A 26,290-nucleotide genomic window follows, 5' to 3' on the forward strand; every position below is an offset into this window, starting at 1 on the left:
AGCTCCCATTGCTGACCATGGAAAAATCGAGTTACATCTAACGTTGTTATTTTTCATTGGTGTGGCTAATGCTGCCAGTGGTGGTGGCACTAGGACTGTGGTAGTTTCTAGTTTCACTCTTGAGGGGCCACCAGCTACTATAGTTGCCACAAGAAACCAACAGTAAGCAGCAAAGCACAAATAGAAATTGCATATGTTCATCTTTTTTGTTGTTTAAAACTAACAACCTCATGAAGGTTTTAGAAACTGCCACCTAGATGGACTCTTAACTGCATGGAAATTGGCAAGGTGGGGTTTCAATAAAAAGTGGCTTTTATTGTAAAGAAGGGTTGGGGTGAGATGAATGTGCCTGAAGTACTTAATAACCAATATGACTCAGTTTTAGTGGTAGGTACAGTCACAGAATTATCTTCTGATAATAAGAAAAGTAAACCTTGATGCAAACAGAGGAAGCAAAATTTCGAGACCTAGAGCAAGGAAAGAACTGTGGTGCTGGGAGCAGTGTCTCAGCTGGGTGCCCCCCGAAAGCAGAGCCTGAGACAAGGAATTGAGTGCACGTTGGTTATCCCCACAAATAGGTGTGAGAGAATGGAGAGAATGTGGAAAGACTGAGGCAAATCCAAAGATGGGACCTCTGAGAGGCATGCCAAGTGCCTCTTAAAAATGCCAGTCCCAAAGATACGTGGCTGGAACATTGGTCCAGAGGCTGCTGTCTCCCATCAGTTGAGGGCTGCCTCCAAGGGTGTTAACACCCCCTCCCACACACACACACACACACACACATGTGCACAGTCAGCTTGAGAAAGCAAACTGAGCAGGCATCTGCCATTCTGGAAAAGGCTCTGAGACAGAAATTAGGAAGGCTCAAAAAACGTTCCAGAGGCCTGGGCTTTCAAGGAACTGTCCACTCGCTGAAGCTATGGCTGAAATTAGAAAGGGGCTCGGGGCATGGGAAACAGGACTTCCAAATTTTTGTGCTACAAATATCCTCACCAACAGCATCTGACTGATACTGACAAAAAGCATCAAGACAGTGTCAAATCAGTAGGGACTGAGTGTTTGTGTCCCCCAAAAACTCATGTGTTGAAATCCCAACACCAAACGTGACAGTATTAGGAGGCGTGCCTTTGGGAGATGATTGGGTCGTGAGTGTGGAACCCTCATGAATGAGATTAGTGCCTTATAAGGATCTAAAGGGACCAGAGCTCCCTGCTCTCCACCATGTGAGAACACAGGAGGAAGACACCGTCTGCAAACCTCAAAGGGGCCACACCAGGATCTGACCTCACTGGCACTCTGATCTCAGGCTCCCAGCCCCCAGAACTATGAGAATTTTCTGTTGTTTATAAGGCACACTGTTAATGGTACTTTGTTATAGCACCCTGAACCGACACTAAATCTGATTTTCTGTAAGGTTTAGCTTAGCTTCTTTCACGGCAACTAGATTATTGTGAACAAAAGATGAAATAAAAGACAAATGTGAGGACATAGAATCTTTCCTTTCCCAGAAGAATCTACCAGGATCAGAATTATAAGGGTTTCAAACCTATGTAGTCACAATACTGGCATGAAAGCAAAGATGTAGCTTCACAAAGATAATATATCCTCATTGCATCATTCATTTCTCTACCCCTGTAACCACCAAACACTTCAGTCAGAGCCTGATCAATGTAGGTAAGCCAGGCCCCTCTGAAGTCTCCGTTATATTAGTCAGGCAGAAATTATTATACTTGAAATGACCAGTCACAGCTTGCCCTGGGAACATTATGGGGGAAATTAAGCTCAGCATTAATGAGTTAAAAAGCCTTTGGTTTCTATTTGAAAGCAGCAAGCTGGTTGGCCTATCTATTCTGACAGTGAAAGGTAAAATGATTTATAAATGACAATTTATAATTTATAAATAACTAAATGATCCATTCAAATGCATGGTTTGCAATATCTATCCAATCAGAGTGCCACCTAGGGTTGCCGGATAAAATGCAAACATTGCATGGGACACACTTATACTAAAAAAAATTATTCTTTATTTATCAGAAATTCAAATTTAACCAGGAATCCTTTATTTTTATTGGCTAAATCTGGCAACTCCAGTGCCACCTCCAAACACATACAAAGAAAGAGCAGCTTCTTACAAAACAGTAATAAATGCTCCGGAATGTTGTACTAAAAGTTCTAGGACTTTCAGTAGCAGTAGTATTTCAATAAATTAATATGTAAATTAACTAACAATTTATATATTGTTTTCTTAGGCACATTTCTAAAAACTTTTCAAAGCATTTCAATAATTTATTTTGTCACAACATGGTAATTTGTATATTGAAAAAACACTGTGATGGTAAACAGGAAAACTCACATCAAATAATTTCAAAATGAGTTTGCAAAAGACTCCCAAGTACTTGTTAAGAGTCAAATACACATACTTTTCAATGTTTTCATACGATTCACCTAAATAATCTCCTATAAATAAAATTTAAATCAACTTCTAACTCCCAGAACAGTTCTGCAGAATTCTCCGATGAAGAGAAATATCAGAAAACCACACCAGAGTCACTTCATTTTAGTTGCAAAAGTCTTGATCCAGCTCACTTCCAAAACAATTTCAGTCAAGTAGAAATCTTCTGACAATTCCCACTCAGAATGGCAAATAATCGCAGCCTTTTCATTCATTCACTCATTACCTCTCTAAAAAGCAAATGTGCAGTTACCAGAATTTTATACCATTAGTGCTCCAAGAGTGTTTCAAATGCAAACCTATAAGAGGAAAGTAAAAACAAATCAAAGTTAATTGTGACTGGCTGGAACAAAATGCTTAAATCGATAGGAGCTTGGCTCATCTGCTCATCATTTGCCCATTACCTGGGAGGCCAATACCTCCTGCTGGGCCTGGTTTTTGATACGGATACACCGTGGCCTGCATTCCCCCGGCGCACGGTAAGGAAGCCCAGCCCTCCCTCTCTGACTCCCTCTCTCCTTTTCCTCTTTGCACCTAATAACCTATTCACTTATTCCTTCTCATTTTTTTTCTGGGTTTTATGTCCTTCTTGGTGGGGGGGCGTGCGAGACATGCACACAAGGAACACTGGAGAGTCGTAAACTTTAGTAAGCAGCTCAGAGCCTTCCTGCAGAGCAGGCAGAGGGGGCACCCATATCTGTCTTAAAGTTACTGTCTTCTCTCCCCATTGACTACTGCAATTTTCAGAAACCCCCAAAAGTAGACTGCATCTCCTTTCACAAGGCATCCCTTGAAATAAAATGCTGTTATTGCTGTTGTAAGCTATTGGACCCAAATGAAGAGAAATAAAGCCCTCCAATTTGGAAGTAGTGAGTGTCAAGGACACACAGTGTCCAGGGGAACGGCAATGGGCTTTCGAAAGCCATGTGTGCTCTTAGCTCTCACCAATAACGGCCGATGTGTTAGGATAAAGACAAACTCATTTCTAACCCTCTGCTGCCTCTCACCGTAGCAAATGCCCTTCACCGTAGCCAGCATCCCCAAAAAGGAGTGTAAAATGTACCTGCCCTTGAAAGTTCGTATGCATCTCTGAATCAGAGACACACACATCAAAGTTAAGAATGTCCAGGCAGGATGGTGGTGTGGATACATTACCTCCTATTTTTTTTTACAATTATCCAAATGAAAATCTTGCAACTATATGTTGTTGTTATTATTAATAATTTTCATGGTGAGGGGCAAGGCTCAAAAAGTTTTGAAATAACTAAGTTTTCCTATTCTATTTTACAATCAAACGGATGCTGTGTAACTGTTATCACCATATATTTACTGGCAATTATCCTCTCTTACTTTCTAGCTATTTTTGTTTACTCATGTATGTAGATTTACCTGATAGAAAAGTATAGAGATGACCACATGAGCTGAACCTACATTATTTTTAATATTTGTAGCAGCTTTATTCATAATAACTGGAAAGAATGTAGTCAACTGCACCAAAATAGGCTAGATACGTAAAGGTTAGAAATTCAGTCCCCACTTTAAAATTGTAGTATAAATAAAAATGGAAAACCCTAGAAGCACACTGATACAGTACGGGAGAAAGAGCCCAGAGCACCGGATGACTAGAGGAAAATTGTGATGATGCACAAAGGGAAGAAGAACACAATACATCTGATAGCCAGCTTTAGCCCTTTCAATTGACTGCTGGCGTGTGTTCCACCTACCGCTTCCTCAATGCACCCTTTTATTATTTTTTTTTAGGAAAGGACATTCGTGTCCAATAACAATGTTAGTGTAGGATTTAAGATACATTTTTTAAAGCACCTTTAACATCAAAAAGCCACGAAGGGGCGAAGGGGCGTTGGGGGGGGGGGGGGTAGTTACCTAGCTCAAGGTTTTATTTAGTGACAGTTCCACTTTTTCACTCAGTGCCTGCAAATCAGCATTTTTAGTGGACAAAGGGCTCAGCGGCGGCCTTATGATTGCTTCTTTTCAAATGGTAATGGCTATCCTAACTCCTCTGCCAGGTTTTTCTTACCAGAGCACAAATTGCAGTTTACAAGGCTCTGAGGGGGAAAAAAAACCTTAGCTGAATATCTTTTTTTTTTTTTTTTTTTTATTCGACAAACTGACATGTAAATTACCCTTTAAGTGCTCCACTCTAGGGCTCTGATCATCTCCTAATTGTCACAGTCAATTGTAGCCAACAGTCTCTTCAATCCCAAGCGCTTTGACAACAAGCCCAAGGATCAAAGCAGAATCAGCTCCCTTCAATATCCTTCTGTTTAGGATGCTACAAAACGCCTGAAAAAGGAAGGTGTAAGGGCATTGCTGGAGAGGAAACTGAGAGGAGCAAGTATTACAATAGTCATTTTCTCCATCTCTGAAATCAGGCCGTAGAAGCCTCCGCGATCTCTAATCACATGTGCAGAGCAAATACATAAACCTCCCGGGCAATTAATATGCTCTTAAGATTATACTAATGTGAGAGCTTTACAAACAACACTGTCTCCACGGCTTAGGAAAACTATGACACAGTTATGGAGTAGCAATCATTTCATAGCAGCTTGAGCATCAAAAACTGTTATCAAACATATTAGAGCATAAATCCCAAGGCATAGTTTTTATTACTTAGTTTGGTGGCAGGATTCACTGCTCCCCCAAAGTAAATAGCCCATTGAAAATTCCAGAGGTTTTTTTTTTAATTAACCTGGGAAATGTCCAACTGAAAATGCACCCCCAAATAAATAAGAAGCATAACATGAAAACTAATTTCAGAAGAACGCCGTTTCCCTTACTAGAGGTAACTCTGTCTTATTGCTTTACTGGGAACAAACTAATTAAAAGTCATTACATGATCTACAAACATGATTCCTAAATAAGATGTACTTACTAGGATCATTACTTAACAAAATATGACAATTCTTTCCAACTAAAGTAGTTATCATACATCACTAACTTCTTCGAAAGATTATTTATGCTTTTCTCAATAGATAAAAAATTTATTCTATCAGACACAACAATATAAATAATTTAACTTGGTGGAAAGAGAAACTTTAATAATAAATCTGTATAAAATAGCCACTTTAAAAATAACCCAAAGGTTGTCAGAAAAGAAAAAAGAAGAAAAAAAAAGACAAATGGAAAGAAATCAAAGGTGCATGTGACACTCCGTCTACAGCTTGTCTCGTTGAACCCAGGTATTACACACATGCAGCGTGTAAGGTCACACACTGACTGACAGTCTTCCTGTGCTGGAGCAAAGAACTGAAAATAAGAGGCAGCAAATACCCTGGTTCCTTTCTCAGCTAGTTTGCTCCGATTCCCCTCTGGGGGTTTCCCATCCTTCCCTCAATTTCACCTTGAATTCTCAGGTTTGATTGAAGAGCTTCACAGAAGGGTCTATTACAGACTGAGGATGATCCATTTCACATCTGAAGCTCCAAAGAGCTACTTGTGAGGAGTCTTTGAGTGCATTTATCTCACATGTGAAGCTTTCTGCAAAATCAATATGGGTATTTTTCAGTTTGACAAGTCAACATGAAATATCACATAATAATAGAAAAACAGAGTTGTACATTTAAACACACCCAATACAGTTATCTATGACAAAGCTGATAGTTATTACTCATGGCTCTCCTTGAGTATGCCTAACTTAAACGTGTCCCCATAGCTGGGCTAACGTGCACAGAGAGAGAGACTGACCGGCCACCGTATTCCTGGCTCCTCTGTCCTCACTGGCCCAGGTTTTGTGGTGCAGGGAGGGAAGGGGCAGGAATTGTTTCCAATCTGAGTGATATGGGAAGTGGGAAGAAAATAACCAGAGGTGGAAAAGAGGAAGGAAACAGACCGAAGAACTATAAAGAACTTCAAGTTTAACTAATTGGCGATGACTGAACAAAATGGTCACCCCAAGAACCACGTCTCAAGTCCCCGCAAGCACCATAGCGGGCACAGCAGGATAACAGGCACTCGCTTCAGTGTCTGACGATCTTGGACTGGATTCCAGGTCCCTTTTACCATCTGCAGAAGCTTGAGGAAGATAATTTAACTTCCCTAAATCTCTGGGGGTTTTTTAATCTCAAAATGAGGTTATCTCAAAAATGATTTACCTTATAAGACTTTGTGAAGATTAAACAAAATGATGCATATAGCACCTGGCACATGGAAAACATTCAATTATTGGTAAATATTGGTGAAGTTATTATACTTTCCTTAAACCTACCCACAGCGTCCCCAGGGTTCTAATTCAGTGCCATCTCTACTGTCCCCTGGACCCTTTCCTCGTTGTTTAATGTCCCCAAGTTGTAGATGACAGTTCTCAAAGGGTGTGCCCACCCATATTCTCTAAACAACAGTCTTCCTCCAACCAGAAAGGCCATCCCCACCAACCAAGAGGGGGAGAGAGAATCAGACGGGGTTCTGAGAAAGGAAAAAGATCCAGGTCTAGAGACCAAATCAATTGATCGGCTCAAGCAATCAATGAGGTAAGAGATGAGGCGTATGGTTTTTCTTCATGGGCCAATACGTTATCGCTGAAACTGGGGTCATCGCTGTCTGCTCTACCATAGGAAGGGCCCTAAAGACAGGAGCCCCCAGGAGTATCCTGGCAGCCTAGATGTGGTTAAATAGCTCGCTGGAACTGCTTTTTCTCTTCCATTACATTTTCCTACAGCCCATCACTAACCAAGTAGTTTTAACACCATCTGTACTTGATTATTTGTGTTCGGATCAACTAATTTGTAGATGGCTTAAAACATATTTTAAATTTTAGATTAACTCTCACCACCACTCAAGAATAAGCCCAGAGTAGGCAAAACGTGAGTTTTTAGAGACATGAAAATTCATGTTAATATCAAAATAAGAAAAGCATCATTATAAAATGCAACTGAAGTTTAAAAACTCTTACCCTATATTTCAAAGTCAAATAACTAAATATAAATGACTTTGTATTTAATTACATGCAATATTGTTCATTTTTTAGCTACCCTACTGTTCTCCATTATTAAAATTAAGCTATAGCTTTCATTCCAGAACCAAATTAAAATATTTTATTAAATGCTCATGTAGAATTACAAGAACAAATTGAAACAATTTCCTACTTAAAAAGGGTATTTCCTTGAAATTTTTAATTTATTTATTTTGGACTCAAAATACATTTTTAGCAAGGAAACAAGTTTATAAATGATAATTAAGTTCCCAGATCGACACATAAAAACCCGTTTCATGTAAAATATACCTGAAAAGCACTAGAACTAAGTCTTAAGTGACTCTAGGTAATAAGGTCTACAAATTTAACCCTGTAGAGCTTTACAGAGTATCATCAAACCTTGAGTTTTGGAATTTTGAGACGTCAGGCAGCAGATCTGACGGGAAGACGGAACCTCCAGGAGCTCAGGCGCCTCTGCTCTCACCCTCAGCCTCGCGTCGGCACCGTCATTAGCACGATTGTCATGTCATATTCTGCCCATCGTACTAGTGCATGGCCGCTGTGCAGATGGTGGCAGCCCACAAGGTGACGTCTCATCATCTTGACTTAAATAAGTGACAGAGAGCCGCACCAAAGTGTCAGACCTCACCCTCTCTGGCACTTAGACCTCCGGGTTAAACCCCTCCCACGATCTTCATTTCCCAACCAGGACCCTGAGCATTTTTAAAATGATTTCAGTTAAGCAAATGAAGGCTGCGAGATATCACTACCTAAATTTCAACATCACCTCCTTCTGGATTTTGCCTTGTACGGTGGCCACACCGGACTCCTTAGGCGCAGCTTTGAAAAGTCTAGGAAAGGGGCTGAGGACCTGTTAATATGTCCCTTGGCCTGCTGTAGTACCTCAACTAAATCACAATGTTGAAGTGAATATGTTCCCTTAATATCTCAGTGGAAAATAATTTCACAAGTTCTCTGTTATATATTTCAAAAGTTACCTTCCTTCATTATCAGGGTTTTCTGCCTTATTCCATTTCCGGTTTTGATTTTTATTGTAAACTTTCCTACTCAAAACTATGAGTGATGCCTGCCTTTCAAGGACTGCAGGTGTGCCATTAAGTAGTATCCTACAGTTCAACTGATGAAAACCTTAACTATGAACACTCATTCCCGCCAATTGCTCATACTTTCAGGTAAGTACACAGTACCCTGCAGTTTTAATTCACCTAAATGACCTCTAGCCTCATCAAATTGTAATCACAAAACATATACGTACCCCACTTTAAAACTGAATTGGGGGGGAGGAGGAAATGCAGTTATTGTTTAATAAGTATAGAGTTTTGGTTTTGCAAAATGAAAACATTCTGGAGCTCTGTTGCACAACAGTGTGAATATTCTTAACACTACAGAATCATATACTTAAAATAGTTAAGATGGCAAATTTTATGTTATTTTTTACCACAATTTAAAAATTTTTTAAATACAAAAATAATGTGGTGAAACTGCTTGGAAAAAAATTAGTGCATTAATTCAATAATAAATGAATAATTATGGAACATCTTTTAAAAACTGAATCTAGGATATTTTGATTTTTGTGTTAGGCAATCAGAATCCTAGATTTCAGTCCTAATTTCTTTTCTATGAAAATGCTGCCCACAAAATCATCTATAAAGTGTTCAAATCAAAACAGACTAACATATAACTTGACATAGAAGAAATTACACATGAAAATGCAGGTCAAAACTAAATAAATCAATGAAACTCAGATTATAGAATTTCACTTCTCTTCTGAAAGATTCAAACAGTGAAACACAAGAAAACCACCACTCCCAGGTGCTTGGTTCTGAGATCATAACTACGGCACATGGTCACCATTTAGAATCTCAAAATTTCACTGAATTTTCAGTGGAGAAAACAAAAGTTGAAGCTCATTGAGACAAAAATACTTGAGCCCAAACCAGACTAGTTTTCAGTGGTTTCTCTGTTTTCATAAGAGTAGTTCCACAGTATCTTAACACTCACTTTCTTGAGGGTTGATTTTTTTTTTAACATTTTAGTCTGGTTAATTTTTTTACCTTTTATTTTTAAGTTCTGTTACAAAATAAAGATTTTTTCAAGATTCAGGGTCATAATGCTCTTTTCAAACAAGTTGAGCAAATTTACATTTATCCCACACAAAGTTAGGAGACAGAAGTAGACAAAAACAGACCTATGAAATAATGAGGGAAGTTTATGGAAACCACTATCTTTCATTTATAATCCCACCTCATATACACAGCATAAAATCAATCAAATGCAAAAGTAGACAGGTACCTTTTTACAGTAAGATTCCAGAGATAAAATGATAGGATAAAAACTAATAAACATGGTGCACTAATTTAAAAATTTATTAGAATTTTTCTCTCATTATGCACTCTATTTCAATCATTTAATCATCTAATTGTTTGTTTTTAACATTTATTCATACATTCTCATAGTTTATTAGATTAGGGGTAGCAAATCCTTGAAATCCAGTGTGAATTTGAGGCTTGTAATAATATTAATAGTTTTAATAATAATACTTATGACAAACATATCTTGGCATTTATATTATCTCCTTAGAATAACCATATGAGGTGAGTATCAATATCCCTCTGAGATATGAGGAAACTGAGGCTTTGAGAAATTAAATAACTTGGCCAAAACCACACACTAAAAAATGCTATGCTCTTAACCGCAAAGCAACCTGCATCTTGATGAACTGTTATGAGTGTAGCTTCATTTCAGTGTGGATTATTCTTCTACATCATCTGTTGCAGACTCTTCCCTTATTTATCTTTTGATAAATGAGTTCCTTCTTGCTCTTGGGGTCTCCTATTGCCCAATAGTTCCTGAATAGAAACCATATCTGTACACAGACACTTGTTTTGATCGACTCCATGACTGAACCAAATGTGGTCATTGGCCAACATGGTCATTGACCACCGGCAGCAGGTCTCTTTGTTCCACTGCTTCCTTTCCAAGTATTCACCAAGCAACCAGGTTACAGACCACTCGCTACAGAAAGCAGCATCATAATGACATGTATTTTGAAACCCACTTGAGTTCAGGACTAGTCACTAGCAATTCAGACACTGCTCCCCTTGCAAATACCATAGTCAACACCAGTGAAGAACATAAAGACCATCCATTTCCCTGCCTCAGATCTGAGTCCTTTCCCCAAGAACTCTCTGTGCCCAGGTGAATATGTTCATGCCTTTCCTAGTGAGAATAGAGTGGGAGCACACTCGCACATATCACTCAGGGCCAGCCTTAGAATCCAAGAATAGTAAAGTTAGAATCCTAAGGACTCTATGGCCATGGCATAAAATTACATATGCCAAAAAATGTGGTCCAAAGAAATAAAATGATTTGTTCAAGGTAATAAGCTAATGAGAACAGAGACTTTAAACTCCAAGTTCAGTGCATTTTCCACTTATGAGACTATTTTAAAATGAAAGGCCTACTATGTGTCAGAGAAGATACTAGATACTTTACATATAATATTTCATATAATCGTCACAATCTTCACAAAAAGTAAATATCATTATACTTCTTATAAATGAAAATGGTTAAGTAATTTAGCTAAATTCACATTTCTAGAAAGTAGCAGCTGCAGGGAACAGTCAAATTTTTATCAAAAAAAAAATAGATCTGAAAGGGATTATGACACTAGACAGTGGTGGACTGATGTTTACATTAGAGTAGAAAAAGGTGCAAAATTAAGGCCTGGGGGTAAAAAATCTAAAATGAAGGTGTTCCATGAAAACACTGGTCTTCATTTTTATTTCTTTATCCCCTGCTTTTTTCCTAAAAGATTTAAGTTGGTTTATTTGGAAAAGAAAATGCACCCCATACAATAAGATGAACTAAATTTAAAATAGGTGAATAAAATGAGTCTTAAGGGAAAATATAATGAAATTAAGAGAGACAAAATTCTTGCAAGGAAGTTTTATATGCTTACCAGGGATAATCTCTAAATTCAAATCTGAGCTTCCAGACAGGCTACATGAAGAGAGAAACATGATCCATTACATAGATTTCAGTGTCCTCAAAACAAAGAACAATCCATTTTCTCAGGAGAAATACAATTATTCCTGGCTATGAGACCACAGAGAAACTTGTCCCCGTGGCCCTTCTTGAGAAAACAAGGTATAGAGCAAGGAACAGTAACCTGAGCAATATCTCCCAGCACGCAGAGCAGTGCATTGCAGCACTGTTCACTGCACCACCATCGTTTGTGCCAGGCACCAGCTTTGCACTAAGCAGAATCCAGGCATGGCGATTCTTTGGAAACAGCATGCTGAGAAAGGACAGAAGGAAGGAGAGGATTGTGCTGAATGAGAGGGATGCTGAACCAGTGTGCAAGTCCTGCACAAACACAACACTAATGCTAACTCCTTTGCTACAACACCCAGCCATCTCCAACTGGGAGTCATTTAGCCCCTTCCACTTTCTTCATCTGATCCTAACAGGTTTCAAGTTTTCTAACCTCTTGTGATGCAGAGAAACAGATCAAAACTGGTGGCCTCTGCACCAGACCCTCATCTAGGTTGTCCAGAGGAGAGTGAAGCGGGCAGAACAGGCAGAGCCAGGCCCAGAGAGGCATTCGACAGTGGTGTGCTCCCAGGTTGTGTCAGTTCTTTGGTCAGGTTCCCGAGCTTTGCAGAGAGCCCCAGTTGCCATTGGCAAACCTTTGTTAGGAACCATTACTCCCATTAATTTAGTCACTCATTCGTTGAGCTAACAAATACTTATTAGTAATTAATATGTCTTCATGCCTGGGGAAACACAGGGGACAAGACACCCAAAGCCCCTTCTTAATGAAGTTGTGGGTCAGCTTCTACCTGAAGATGCTCTTAACTGGGACAACTCAAGGAAAGAGCATGGAGCTGGAAAACTAATGACACGAGCTCTATATCCTGCCTTTTTCATTAAAGGCTGTGGGAGAGTTCATCTGGAAATCTGCAGAGCAGCCCTTCTTTGGGGGTTAACGAAAAACCGTGGCCTTGCAATTCATTTCATTAGTCCGGGCCTTCAGTTGTCCCATCTATCAAGAATGAAATTAATACCTGCAACAAATGCTTCATAATGTTGTGTGGGGGAAAAAAGAGTAAAGTGTGAAAGGTAAAAACACTACAGAATTCTTACCTTCAAAATGTGTGCACGTTGATAAAATGGACCTTAAAGCTATTATTACATAAGTATGCCTGAAAGTCTGTCATAGAAACTTGTGTTAAGAGTACAAGATAATGAAATAAAAAACTGAGAAATTCTATCTGAACACTAGACAACTAGGTTAATTAAAAGCGTTCCATTGTCGCCTGACAGGCATGTCTCAGCAGTTGAGCATAGACCTAGGATCCAGGAGCTAGAGGTTTGATTCCCGGTCAGGGCACAGTGATGACTGTCTCATCATTGATATTTCTATCTCTATCTCTCTCTCTCTCCCTACCTCTCTCTCTGAAATCAGTAAAAACATATTTAAAAAAAAAAAAAAAAAAAAGCATTCCATTGTTTATGCACTGAAGGACTCACTGAATTTAAAAACATAATTAGGAGTAGCCTGAAATGGAAGCACCTGTGCACTCTTATCTGTTGATGTGCAGTGTGGTCATGTAAGAAAGAAAACATACTTTAAAATCGTCATTTCACATTATGTAGCAAAGTTCAGCGCATGCTAAGAAATAACTCTATTCCAGAGAGAGCTGTGCATTCACTTACAGCTCCTCTAACTGAAACTGGAGTTGTCGTCTCCCTTCCCAACTCACGAGTTACACCAAAGGAGTGTACTCAACCAGAAAACAATGAGCACTTGTCCTGACTGTACAGATTAAACCAATTTTAAGCGTTTAACATGAAAGCACACATCACAAGATGCACTGCACGGCATTATTTACACGAGGTCAAAGTCCCACCTTTTCGTCATTCAGATTGGCTACCAAGTACTAAGGACTGGATCTGTCTCTTCCAAAGTTATCTGTCTGCACACCATAAAAGATTTCCCTGAAAGTAAGGGGCTCGTTGGATGCTTCACTTTATAAGGAAATATTGCTAGGCATCTGTAAGTAATGTTCTCTTAGCACCCTTCAAAATACACCTAACCTCTTACTTTTTCCCAGTCTGTCTCCCAGCTCTGAGGCCATTTAAATGCTCTGCAGACTCCAAGCACCATTACTTCCAGAGACCAATTATATGAAACAGCTTAAAATGTACCTATATCCCACATCAATCATTTTGCTGTAAAAACTTTGAAAGGATTTTTATAATTTTGTTTCTGAAATATTAGGCCTCAAGTAATACGCTGAATTTGTGATTGACTATGATTTCTAAGTGATCAACAAACATATAGAGGAATGCTTGGCAGAGTGAAAATATTGAACTTAAAAACTGTTTTCAAATGCAACAACATTGTTATGATACTCTTCTTGACAATGAATGAAGCTGACATAATGTATTTTGCTTATATTTACTAATCTGGATTTTATACTACTAATAGTTTGCAACCAATATAATTGTAATCAGGCCTTACGTGTTTTCCTAGGCCCATGAAACGTGTAACCTCTGAAGTGCCCTCCCTTCCTAAGAGGTGGCCCTGCCTACCCCAGCCCCACAGATCATCTTCCAGAGACCTGGCACAGAAGTCCCTGGAGATGTAGCCACCAAAAACCCAACCCAAGGGTTGGGCTCTGCTCAACCCTGACATTGTTTCTGGTTAGAATCTGACACTGGCTGGTCTTGTAGTAAGCAGTCCACATGAAGACGGAAGAGTTACCTTCTCTGAGCACTCAGCCCCACAATGTCTGGTGGCTACCCTTGGCTCCCTGTTTAAAGCCTTTTTTTACATATTCAAATAAAATCCTCTTTTGAGGTCCAGCTGTTAGAAGGAATAATATATGACTGACCACATTCCCTCTCGCCCACCTGAAAAACTACTCAGTGGAAAAACCCTGCAGAAATCAATGGACACAATGCATTCCTCTTATTATCTCACATTCAGTCTTGGGAGGCTTCTTGGAGGCAACCACTGCAGCTCATCTCCCAGGCTCCTCCCGCACCACCCTCAGTAGTGAATTGTCTTGGGGCCAAGAGTCTCCCAGCCCACCACTCCCGATGCCATAGCCCCACATGCTTTATGCTGTACAACTTAAAACATGTATATTCTGAGGAAAGCTTGGAAACTGTGTAGGTAAATATGGCATATTGTTTTAATTTAAAATTCTAGGGAGATTTTTCAATATTTTCAATTCTGATTTTCTTGTAGATGTTCCATTAAACCTCAAAATGAATACCTTACATTGGGACCAAATGCTTTGCCATTTGTAAGCATCTCCCTAATCTGTTCTTTCTCGCTACTTGACGATGGTTGAGCACCCTCTCTGTGCCCTAAGCCCCACGAGGGCCCTGTGCCGGGGCCTGGTGAGGAAAGCATATGACAGTCCCTGGGAATAAAGAAGGCAACAGTCACAACCCATTGTGGTGGCTCAGGCAAGTGCCTCTGCGTGGCTAATTTAAACCTGTTTTACTAAATTCAATCCCATTTCTCCTTGTTCTCCACGGAATAGGTAAACAACAGCCAGTCACTACTGTCCCCACATAGCCTTCCTGATACTTGAAACTCAAATTTCTTTTTTGCTGTTTTTGTTGTTCAAAATGAACATTTCTCTGCAAAGAAAAGATTACACTTGATGTGTGCAACAAGCCAATATAACTCCTTTGCTGTGTCATCACGTTGACGTTGATATGAAAATACAGAATGCGACTTTTCGGTCACATTGAAAGAATAAAGGAAAAGACAGTCCCCTGCGATCAGCCAGTTTCTTGGGCATCTATACACTGATCCTGATAATGCCGTTCTAAGAAAATGCACTATAATGGAGCAAAAATTTTGCGTCATTGCACCAGATGAGAAAAAAATAAGTAATAGGTCTCTTTCCCTTATGACTCATATCAGAGTACTTAGCCCCCCCCCAAATCAAGACACACTGTCACTGAACCACATTAGTATCCCTTCAGAAGACTATAAAATGTGTGCATCACTCATTCGTTGACATTGAACTTGTGCCAAAACTATTAAGAGCGCATATTAATAGATATCCCAAACGTGTAGGAATGACTCCATAATAAAACACAAAATGCAATTGGCATCCCCTATTAATTTGTCTTTTATAAATGATTAAGTAAAGCATATGAAGGAAATAAAAGGGTAATAAATACCCTTTTATCACAAACGGAGGGATTTCTCTTACTCTGGGCTTGCACACAACCAGTTTAGAAATATACATAATTGCCAATGGTCAGCATCATATCGCCGCCAGATCACACACTAAACAGATAACCACTATTATTATAAAAGCGACTTCCTTGACCTCACATTTTGGTCTGGCTAGGAATTCCTGTATTTTCCCAGATCGGCTGTTAGACGGTGCCAATCTTGTGCTGTGCATGTCAATTTGTAGCAGTGTAAGTGACTGGTGCCTTACAGAGCTTACTCTACACACACTTATATGCATATGAATAGCTTAAGTTCAAGAAATCTGATCATAGTTGTTCTTGCAGTGCTTTCTAAAATCTGAAGTCTATGTGTGCTTTTCTATTATAGCTAAGGTACAGTGTGTGTTATTTGGCAGCTGAATTTGACATGAAAATATAAAAGGCTTGGGCAACCACATATTTGGAAATAGAAATCTTTCCTGAAAACATGGCTTTGGTTTTTAAACACAGCTAAATTTCTGGAAACTTCAATTTGTTCAAGACAGCCAAGACTTCAATCATATTTAACATATTCCTGGGGTTTACATATAGTGTTTCAAAGTAATAAACAACATCTTGTTTGGAGTAGCACGAAGAAAATGAGGCAAGCACTTCTTTAGAGTAAAAGCTCCACTTTTAAAAATAGTTTGGAGACTCATTCTTATGTTGGTAAAATCACAAAACACTATTCAGCAAACAAAACATGATGAGCTCAATTCAAGTTGGTAAACATTTTTAGCTGGCTTCATTTGTAGTAAGAATTTTAATGTAACCATAACTTCAAGAATGCATCCCTTATAATGGAAACTTGAGGGGCAAAACTTTCTTTTAATTGCTAATAAGAGCAGTGGTGTCAAATTTGCACTTGAAAATCAGAAGAGACGTGATGACAACAGTAAATTGATTGTTTGAACGATTTAAAAAATCACATTACAGTGCACTAAAGTGCATCTGCATTTACTCACCGGCACTCTCACTGCAGTGACCAAAACGCCCGCAGGCCTGGTTCAGTAGCAGAAAACAGACTCCGTCCATAAGGCAGGGTCTATATATACCTTACCTCCCAGCATATAAAACTTGCAATAAAGCTGTAAATCTTTCACATGCTTTCTCCTCATTGATCTAAACATAATGGTGATGGCTAAAATCCCTTAAGTCACTTAGTAAGAATAACAGGCACTTTTCAAAAGGCAAAACATGATGAGTCAAAATAATGCCATTCAAGAAAAGGAAGGTGTGGGGAGCTTTCCCTATACTCTTTATAAAAATTCAGGTCAAATTTCATTTAACCACATTTTTTTCTCTATACTCAGTGAGCAGAAGAAACTCAGGAACCCAGTAAAAGGAACATTTGTTATAAGAACAAATAAGGAAACATACAAACATCTTACTTTGTGGTCAATTTGCCTTTACTTTGTCTGCATGTTATTTCTCATTTTTTTAGATAATAAATATTTTATTTCTAGTGGTTGATAGGTAAAACATGAAATTCGTCTAAAAGTTGGTGACATGGTATGCCCCATTCCAACCGCCTATAAGCAAAACCACTATTGGAATGGACCTCAAAAGTACAAAGATTTTAGATCTGAGCTTGCCTGGTACAGTGTTGATTTCAATCTCTTTACCTGGAGTAGTGTGCCCTTTCAGTCTCAAAGGTGCCCCTGTTTAGATGATAAACTATATGACCACCCTCCTTATAAGATAATAGATGGCATCTACTTGATATGATTTCCAGGGCACCAAGCACGTTTGCCTGGAGTATTTCTCCCCAGGCAGCACAGAGTTTGAATTCTCACAACTACAATACAAGTTCCTTGAGTACCAAGATTGGGTTTTTATTTTAACTGTGTGCAACTGGCACAGTGTCTGGCATATAGCAAATGCTAAATAAATGCTAATTTGGATGAATGAAAACTCATTCCAACTGCTCAGGGCATCTTCATTTAAAAATATTAGTATTCCTGGAAGGAGAAGCACATACATCAAATTGATAATGACCTTCAAAATCAGACCACTTCTTACCACCTCTACTGCTACTACTCTGGTCCAAGCTACTATCATCTCTTGCTTGGATTAGTCAAAAGCCTCCTCTCTGGTCTCTCTGTTTCCACCATTGCTTCCCTAGGGTATATTCTCAACACAACAGCAAGTGACCTTGTTAAAACTAGATGAGATGGTGTCACGCCATCTAACCCTGAGTCATTACAATGGCCTACAAGGACCATTGTCAGATTTAGCTAATAAAAATATAAAAGCCCAGTGAAATGAATAATTTTTAGTACAAGTAGGTTTTACACATATTGGGACATACTTAAACTTTTGAAAAAATATTCGTTGTTTATCTGAAATTAAAACTTAACTGGGCATCTATATTTTATCTGGCAACCTTACCTACAAGGCTTTACCTGACCAGGCACACGCGCACTCGTGCACACAAGCACATGCTCACACACACGCCTACCTGAGTCTTCCTCTCCTAGTGTCCTTCCTTTCACTGGGCTCTGGTCCAATAGCATTGACACTGATCCTCAAGTACATCAGGCATATTTCTGCCTTGGGGCTTTGTGCTGGTTGTTTCCTCTGTCTGGAAAGTTCTTCTCTCTAATATGGCTACGACTCGCTCCCTCACTTTCTCCAGGACTGTTCAAACCTTCCTAATGAGGCTTTTCCTAGCCACCCTGTCTAAAATGTCAATCCCTTCCCACTTCTAATCCTCCTTCCCTAGTTTAGTTTTTTTCCAGCATGCTTATCATTAATTAACATATTCTACATTTTACTCATTTATTTTGTATGTCTTCTCAAATGTACTCCTTGAAAGGAGAAATTTTTGTCTATTTTGCCCTCGGTTGTATCACTGACTCCTAAAGTGGGATCTGGCACAGATGAGGCACCATAAATAATTATCAAATTAGTGAATGATCATTAATCACAGTAGTAGTCATATTACTATTGCTATTAATTTAAAGTTGGTGTAGTATGCAAAAGACTAGCATAGACATTTCTCAAAGGAGATATACAAATGTACAAAAGGCACATAGAAACATACTCAAGATAACTAATATCAGGAGAATGCAAATCGAAACCACAAGGAGGTATCACTGCACACTCATTAGGATAGATACTATCAAAAAAAGAGAAAATAGCAAGTGTTGAGAAGGATGCGGAGAAATCGGAACTTGTACACTGCTGGTAGGAATGTAAAATGGTGCAGACTCTATCAAAAACAATATGTCAGTTCCTCAAAATATTAAAAATAGAATTACCATATGATCCAGCAATTACACTTCTGGGTATTTACCCAAAAGAATTGAAAGTAGAGTCTCGAAGAGATATTTGTACAACCATGATCATAGCAGCCTTATTCATAATAGTCAAATGATGGAAGCAACCCAAGTGTAAAGGAATGATAAACAAAATGTGGTATATACTTATAATGGAATATTATTCAGCCTTAAAAAGGGAAGAAATTCTGACACATGCTACAATGTGGATGAACCTTGAGGATATTATGCTAAGTGAAACAGGCCAGTCACAAAAGGACAAATACTGTGAGATCCCACTTATATGAGGTGCTTTGACTAGTCAAGTTCATAGAGACAGAAAGAAGAATGGTGCTTCCCAGGGCCGGGGGTAGGAGAGAATGGGAAGTTGTAGTTTAATGAGTATAGAGTTTCAGTTTCACAAGAAAAAGGAGTTCCGCAGATTAGTTGCACAACAATGTGAATATACTTAACATTACTGAACTCTATACTTTAAAATGTTGAAGGTGGTAAATTTTATGTTATTCACGTTTTACCAGAAGGGAACATTTTTAAAAGTTAAAATAAATAAAGTCTGTGTCATCTGAAGACCAGGGTAGGCATGTCACTTCGTTTTATCATTAAATTTCGACAGCAGCACAGGCCATGCGTGATATTATGCCCATGTCACAGATGGGACAGCTGAGCCCAATAACCTGAGAACTCAGCCAAGATCACACTGCTAGTAAGTGGAGGGTTTGGGAGACAAATGACTCCAGCCCTGTGCTCTGTCCAGTGGAACACTCTGCCTCTCACACTAAGGTAATCCCTTATTACAAATTCCTATGCCATTTACTCTAGGGACCCCAAAGCCATTGGTCATCATTCAATCGCTCACACACGTGTTTGCCTTGACCGTACATCCATTTGTGCAGCACTGACTAGGCACTGCGACACTAAGACAAAGTCCCAGGCTTCACCGTTGACAGGCCAGCAGAGAGAAACAAACATTTAACAAAGGCACAAGCCCATAACTGGAAATGTAATAGATGTAGAGCTGTCAGTTGGAGCCCAAAAGAAGAAAAGAGAAAGCCCTGCTTAAGGAAAGGGTGAAGACAAGCTCTGCCTTCTACGCAGTTTTATTGAAGATCGACTCTGATGGATTCATAGGAGCCGAGGTGCTTCTAGAACTTCGGCGATGATGACTGCCTTTCCTTCAGTCTTTTCACCCTCGCCTCCCCCACTTGTTCATTATGAAAACACCCCCAGTTTTTTGTAGAGGGCGGAAGCCTGAACCAGCCTATGTTAAATGTTTTTAAAAGAAGTTTCTGACCTAAAAGAGGAAAGGATCTCTAAGAATCTCCAACCATCCACTTAGACAAAAATTAGTATGAAATATTAAGCATTTGACTATATCTCTCTTCTTACCACTTAAGGATGGATAAATATCAGGAGACAAGGGGAAAGTCAATATTCTCAAACTATTTGCCTGATCGATTCACTGATTTCAGACTCTGACTTTCAAAATCCTTATTTTTAAAAAGGGGGGGAAACATGAAACTACTTTACAGAATTTTGCAGAGGAATAAATTTTTATATGTTCCCTATGCACGCAGAAGGTGATAAGATGTAGTAATTTTGGTGATAAACCTCAAGATAAGACTTTAAAAATTAAAAAGGAAATGTCTATAGAGTAACATAGGCCTGGGAGGTCTTGGAAAGTACACACATCAGGGAGTGTAAGGCCTTGGAGGGACAGGGGAGTTTTTCACTTTTTATTTTATATGATGTACTTTTTGGACATTTTTCAAATAAAAAAGAAAACCAACAAGTAAATATTAAATGCTTTTATACAAGCATATTGAAGTATAAAAGAAGGAAGTCCATTGTAAATGATTATGTTGATTCACATAACAGACAGCTTTATCCATGGTTAACAGGAAGTACTATACACAGTGGTTAGAAGTGGGGGTTTTTATGTCAGACAGACTTTGGTTTGGATTTAAGCTTCATTCTCACTGGTTGTGAGACTGAAAAGATATGATTAACCCACTCAAAACCTATGTTCCCATCTGTAAAATGGGGATAACAATACCAGTCTCTCAGATTTGTTGTTAAGATTTTAGAGGTTAGTATGTCTGGTATGTACTAAGCCCTCAGTTAAATACAACTCTTAGAAGATTACAGTTAACAAAAGAGACCTGGTGACTCTACAATGCGAGCATTACATTAGCTGAATACAGACATAAAAGATCAAGAAAAACAAACTGATAATAGACTGTAAGGAAAGCATGGATTTGATAATAAGGCAGCTTAATTCCTCAGATATTGATTAGGATAATAACTATGCTAAATTTGTATCCTGTTTCTAAAGACACCAGGTGCTTGTTTGCTCTTCTAGTTTCCTAAATAGTCAACAGTCTCAAGAGATTGTTCTTGAGACTTAACCAGGTATGATCCAAAATAATAGATGATATTGAAAGCATCTTGTTCAGCAAATGTTCTCTGGACCAAAAAGACAAGGTACAGTGTTGCTTTTTAAGGTAACACAAACCCCCAAAAGGAGCACTGGTTGCATTTCTAAAAGGTAAACTGCTTAACAGAGGAATGAGAAGTTATTTTTTAAAGAATTAGAGGAGATTCCATTGAAATTTATCACAGTTAAGTACTAAACCAAGACAAGAAAAAAAAAAAAAAGTGATACAAATAAAAGTGTTTAAGCAGGGATTTTAAAAGCAAGCTGCTTGGACAGTTAGTGGGAATCTTTATATGTTTACATAATAAAATCACATAAAGTAAATAAAAATAACAAGATTAGGCTAAAAGGGAAATGGCAGGCAATGAACTTGAAATCTACAAAATATTTCAAATAATCCTAAATATCATCCCTCAAATGTTAAACTTAGCCTCCTCATTAAAAAATACATTTCCTTTTAAAGTCGGAGCTGGGAATGGAGAGGCATAGATTTGTCTTGCTGTCTCAGCAAATATTGTCATAGAAACAATTTTGCTTTCCAACTTTGTAAAAAGAGCATTTGAGCAGTGTACACATACCAGAAGAAATAATTGTGGGCAGAGAAATAAAGTTGGCACACTGGCCTTTTATTCCTCTCCTACTGTTACGGGAACCTAACCATATCTGGGACACGTATGCAAAGCTGACCCAAGATGTGGACAGAGTAGGAAGTTATCTTTGCAATGAAATGTGGAGGCCTCCTAAGAAATCTGCCCCCACCAACCAACCGTAGAATGACTTTGTCTCGGAGATAAATGAAACCACGGCACTATTTGCAGAGTGCCACTTAGGCTGCCCGGGAGGAGACAGAACACTGTGGCTATGTGGGTTCTCCTGACCCTGATTTTCTCCTGCTTGCCCATTAGCACAGATTAGTTTACTGTTCACATTGCCCCCTAGACACTAGGCAGAGAGAGCAAGTGGACTGAAACAGAAACAAGCTTTTGATGAGAATGGGAAGTGGGCTAGGGGCAGGGCACGGTAGAGCAATAGCACGAGGCATCGGGCCAGAAAAAACAGGCTCTGATGGACATACGGAGTCCATATTTTCCAAACCAAAACTCATGACACATAGCTTGACAAGTCTGATCGTACTTATGGGAACAACAGGACAGAATATTTACAATCCAGGATTGCCCTGGAAAATCTAGGATATATAAACACCACATCCATAAAGGCACTGAAAGTGGAAAGGCTAACATAACCTACTTTAGAGTTCTGCAAGTGCTGGCCAGCACATGTGAAAACAAGTTTGCTAAGTCACCCTGGTCTCTATTTATTCCAATCGCAAATACATTACATATTTTTGACACATTTAGGATCTCCATTCCAAAGACTTGCCAGAAGAATAGCAGGTGATATCGGAATGAAATAGGTTTTACAGTTGAGTAGAAAAGCATGCATCGTATCAGATTAGATTGTTTGCCAAACTTTGCCTGCCCAGGCCTTGCAGGAGGACTATGCTCACCCAAAACTTCAATGAAACGTAAGAGAGCAAATATTCCCAGAAAGCCTGAGCGCTCTTGGACACAACTTTCAGATTAGGCTCCACAAGCTTTCAGAAAGAAAGAAAATTAAGCAACTCAGATCGGTGCCACTTTTTTCTTGCCTTACATCCGTTTAATTACTTGCATGTGAGAGTCATTGTTTCTTATATGACCCCCCCCCCAGAAAAAATACTTTAGTGAAAGCTTCTTGTAGAAAGAAAAACAAAGATCAGTAACCTAATATCCCCAAGCAACCCTACAACAACAAACCAGGGAGGGGAAAAAGTGAAGAAATGCTCTGAACTGAATGGGAAAAAGATCTCCATTTGTTTATTCTCTCAATAGTGAATAAAAGTGATGAATTTGCCAATAACTATAAATTGATAGTGTGCCCGACTTTTAGAGAATATGTAAGGAGACTGGTAAGAGATTAGAGGAACCTTATGTGTGATGTTGGAAGCTTTTTAAGGACTAGAAATGTATCAAATACAATATATCGAATTTGTCGTGGCACCATAGAAACTCGAAGTGGGAGAACGCTTGGAGGATTATCTAAGAAAGGGAAAGTTCCTCTCGTTCACATGAGGAAACGAAGACACAGCAGCACACCAAGGTTACCTGACCAGCTGTAACTGAGTCAAGAAAAAACCCCATCTCCTGCGGAGTTTACAGATGAGCTTACTCATCTGTAAAATGAGGGTGCCGAACTCCGAGGTCAATGCCAACCATAACATCCTGCAACGCTGTATTGATTGATTGCTTTGTAATCTACTTATTTGTATTTTGGCTCTTAAATAAAGGTAAGGCTGCCAGGTTTGACATATTTCTAGCCCTTAGAAAGTTGACCTGACAGTAAAGCCCTTCCAAAACATTTACAGAGACAATGTTCAGAACAATTTGCAGGATTTAATAAGGTGACACATTTTGAAGCATGGTGCAGTCACGGGCAGCCAACCTGTATGGATGCATGCGAGGGAGGTATTATTTTTTTTTAATTTTCAAGATGTCACTGACAAGGAAGACATATGCCAAATGGTAACATAGGCCTTTATTTTCAAAAAGGAAAAGAAAAAGAAACCTTAAAAAAGGCATGAAGAGCATGACAAAAGAAGAGTAAGTGAAACATCAAAACAAGATATTGAGAATGAGAAAATACACTGATTAAAATTATTTGAAGTTTAAAGTCATCTGATGCCTCTCCTTTCCCACTTTCACCTGTTCCCAAAACATGGCCTTGCCGAGGTTTCCCAGTACTTAATAGCCTAATATAAATCTTGGGAAGATATTCTGAAATCAGAATATATAAATCAGTATAAAATTAAAGTATATTTTTAAAATACTCTAAGCTAGTTATAATGTTTCTTGTTTATCTTTACTATAGATTCTTACCAGTATTTTATATCGCTCTAAGGTAGTATTTATATGGCAAAAGAAAAAAATGACTATGTGGCATAAATATTGAATGAATGTGTGAATGAATGACCAAATTCTTAAAAACAGGAGTAGCCAGTTTATTACTATGTAACCAATGCTTCAATCAGATGTAGCATACTTTAGATATACTATAGGTAAGATGCTTTAAAACGCAATAAACCAGTGAACAGAACCTTTTTTTAGGGTTACAGACTGTTTTTTCAAAATACATACAGTTAGCGGAATGTCTACACCACCAAAATTACAATTGGAGGCAGTTAAAAAAACAAGAGTACTTGGAAAAATTGGTTGGGCTGTCCGGTTGCCTGGTGCCTGACTAACTTCCCATACTCTCAGGTACTAAGGTAAGCTTTCGGGCCTCTAACGCACATCCCCCACCTTGACAGAAGTGCATACATTTTGCAGCTAAGCAGACCTGGTATGGATGGAGCTCATCGCTTACTAGCTATTTGTTCTTGGGTAAATTACTTAACTTCAGAGTGACTGTTTCATTGTCTGAAATAATAATAATAACTTACGAGGTTCTTAAAATGATTAAATTAGATAGTACCTGTCTATCTAATTAGATAATATCTGTCTATTAAATTAGATAGTAGGTGTCATGGTGTATGGGGCACACAGGGAGCATCCAATAAGTGGAGGCAGTTCATGATAGTGGCAATAAGAGTAGTAATGTTGTTGTGAATTTAACACAGGTTTTGGATAGAGAGAGTTGGCTCTGAAGCCAGGCTCTATGCTCAGTGGTTGGGTGATAATAGATTGTCTCTGGTTCCAGTTTCTTCTGTGAAATGAAGACCATAACACCTTATTCTTCCTATTCTTAGGAAAATTAAGTGAGATAATATATGTTAGTGATACACAGTGCCTGGCATGATGGAGGTGATCATAAAGAAATGTTAGTTCTCAATACTCCCTGCTCCCACAACTTTCCTATGCCTTTATTCATTCATTCAAAAGCCTGGCCTGGCCAGCTGTGGCTCAGCTGTTGAGTATTGGCCTAGGATCCCGGTCAGGGCAAGTGCCTGGGTTGCGGGTTCGAGCCCCAGTTGGGGCGTGCAGGAGGCGGCCGATCAATGACTCTCTCATCACTGATGTTTCTTCTCTCTCTCTCCCTCTCCCTTCCTCTCTCTAAAATCAATAAAGATATATATTTTTTTAAAAAACAAACCTGTCCTGAGCTCAGGACACTGTGCCCTGGGAATACAAAGGCATCCTGATGTCAAGAGGGAGCTAAGGAGGCAGAGAAAGAGAACAGGAGATCACAGGACATGGTGGCAAATAATTTAAAGGAGGTGTAATCCAGTGCTTGGGAACACAGGAGAGGAAAAAATAAAGTTTTCTTGAAAAGTCTTTAAATGATCTTAAAAATTAGCTAGGCCATTTAACACCCACAAGGATGGCTACAACCAAAAAAAAAAAAAAAAACAAACCCAGAAAAACACACACAACAAGAACAACAACAGAAAATAACAAGTGTTGGCAAGGATGTGGAGAAATCAGAATCATGCATTTTTCGTGGGAATATAAAATGGTACCCTGCTGTGGAAAAGTTTGACAGTTCCCCAAAAAGTGAAATGTAGAATAGAGGCCCAGCAGTTACACTCCCAGGTGTATATCCAAAAGAATGGAAAACGGGTCTTCAAACAAAAATTTGTACACAAGTGTTCATAGCAGCACTATTCCCAGTCACCAAAAGTGGAAACAACCTAAGTTTCCATCCGTAGATGAATGAGTAAGCCAAAGATGGTATATCCATACAGTGGAATACTCTTCAGCCACGGTAAGGAACGAAGCACTGACACAGGCTACAATGTGGATGGACTATGAATACGTTATGTTAAGCGAAAGAAGCCAGTTACAAAAGACCAAGGATTATGTGATTCCATGTATATAAAATGTCCAGAATAGGCGAATCCACAAAGATAGAAAATAGATTAATGGCCGATTAGGGCTGAGGGAGAT

The 26,290-nt window shown here is 38.9% G+C and overlaps 1 long non-coding RNA gene across 1 annotated transcript in view; it reads right to left on the reverse strand.

Moving 5' to 3' along the window:
* Nucleotides 1–2,005: 2,005 nt before the first annotated feature.
* The window catches only part of LOC308559506, a 42,265-nt gene continuing 17,980 nt past the window's right edge, over nucleotides 2,006–26,290 (reverse strand). Inside the window, exons 2-4 of the long non-coding RNA XR_013999140.1 lie at nucleotides 5,814–5,950; nucleotides 4,597–4,756; nucleotides 2,006–2,751 (exon numbers count right to left, since the gene is read on the reverse strand). This is a non-coding gene — a long non-coding RNA (uncharacterized lncRNA). The remainder of the gene's footprint in view (nucleotides 2,752–4,596; nucleotides 4,757–5,813; nucleotides 5,951–26,290) is intronic.

This window comes from Miniopterus schreibersii (genome assembly GCF_964146895.1).
Source record: "Miniopterus schreibersii genome assembly, chromosome: 7".
Classification (NCBI taxonomy): domain Eukaryota; kingdom Metazoa; phylum Chordata; class Mammalia; order Chiroptera; family Miniopteridae; genus Miniopterus; species Miniopterus schreibersii.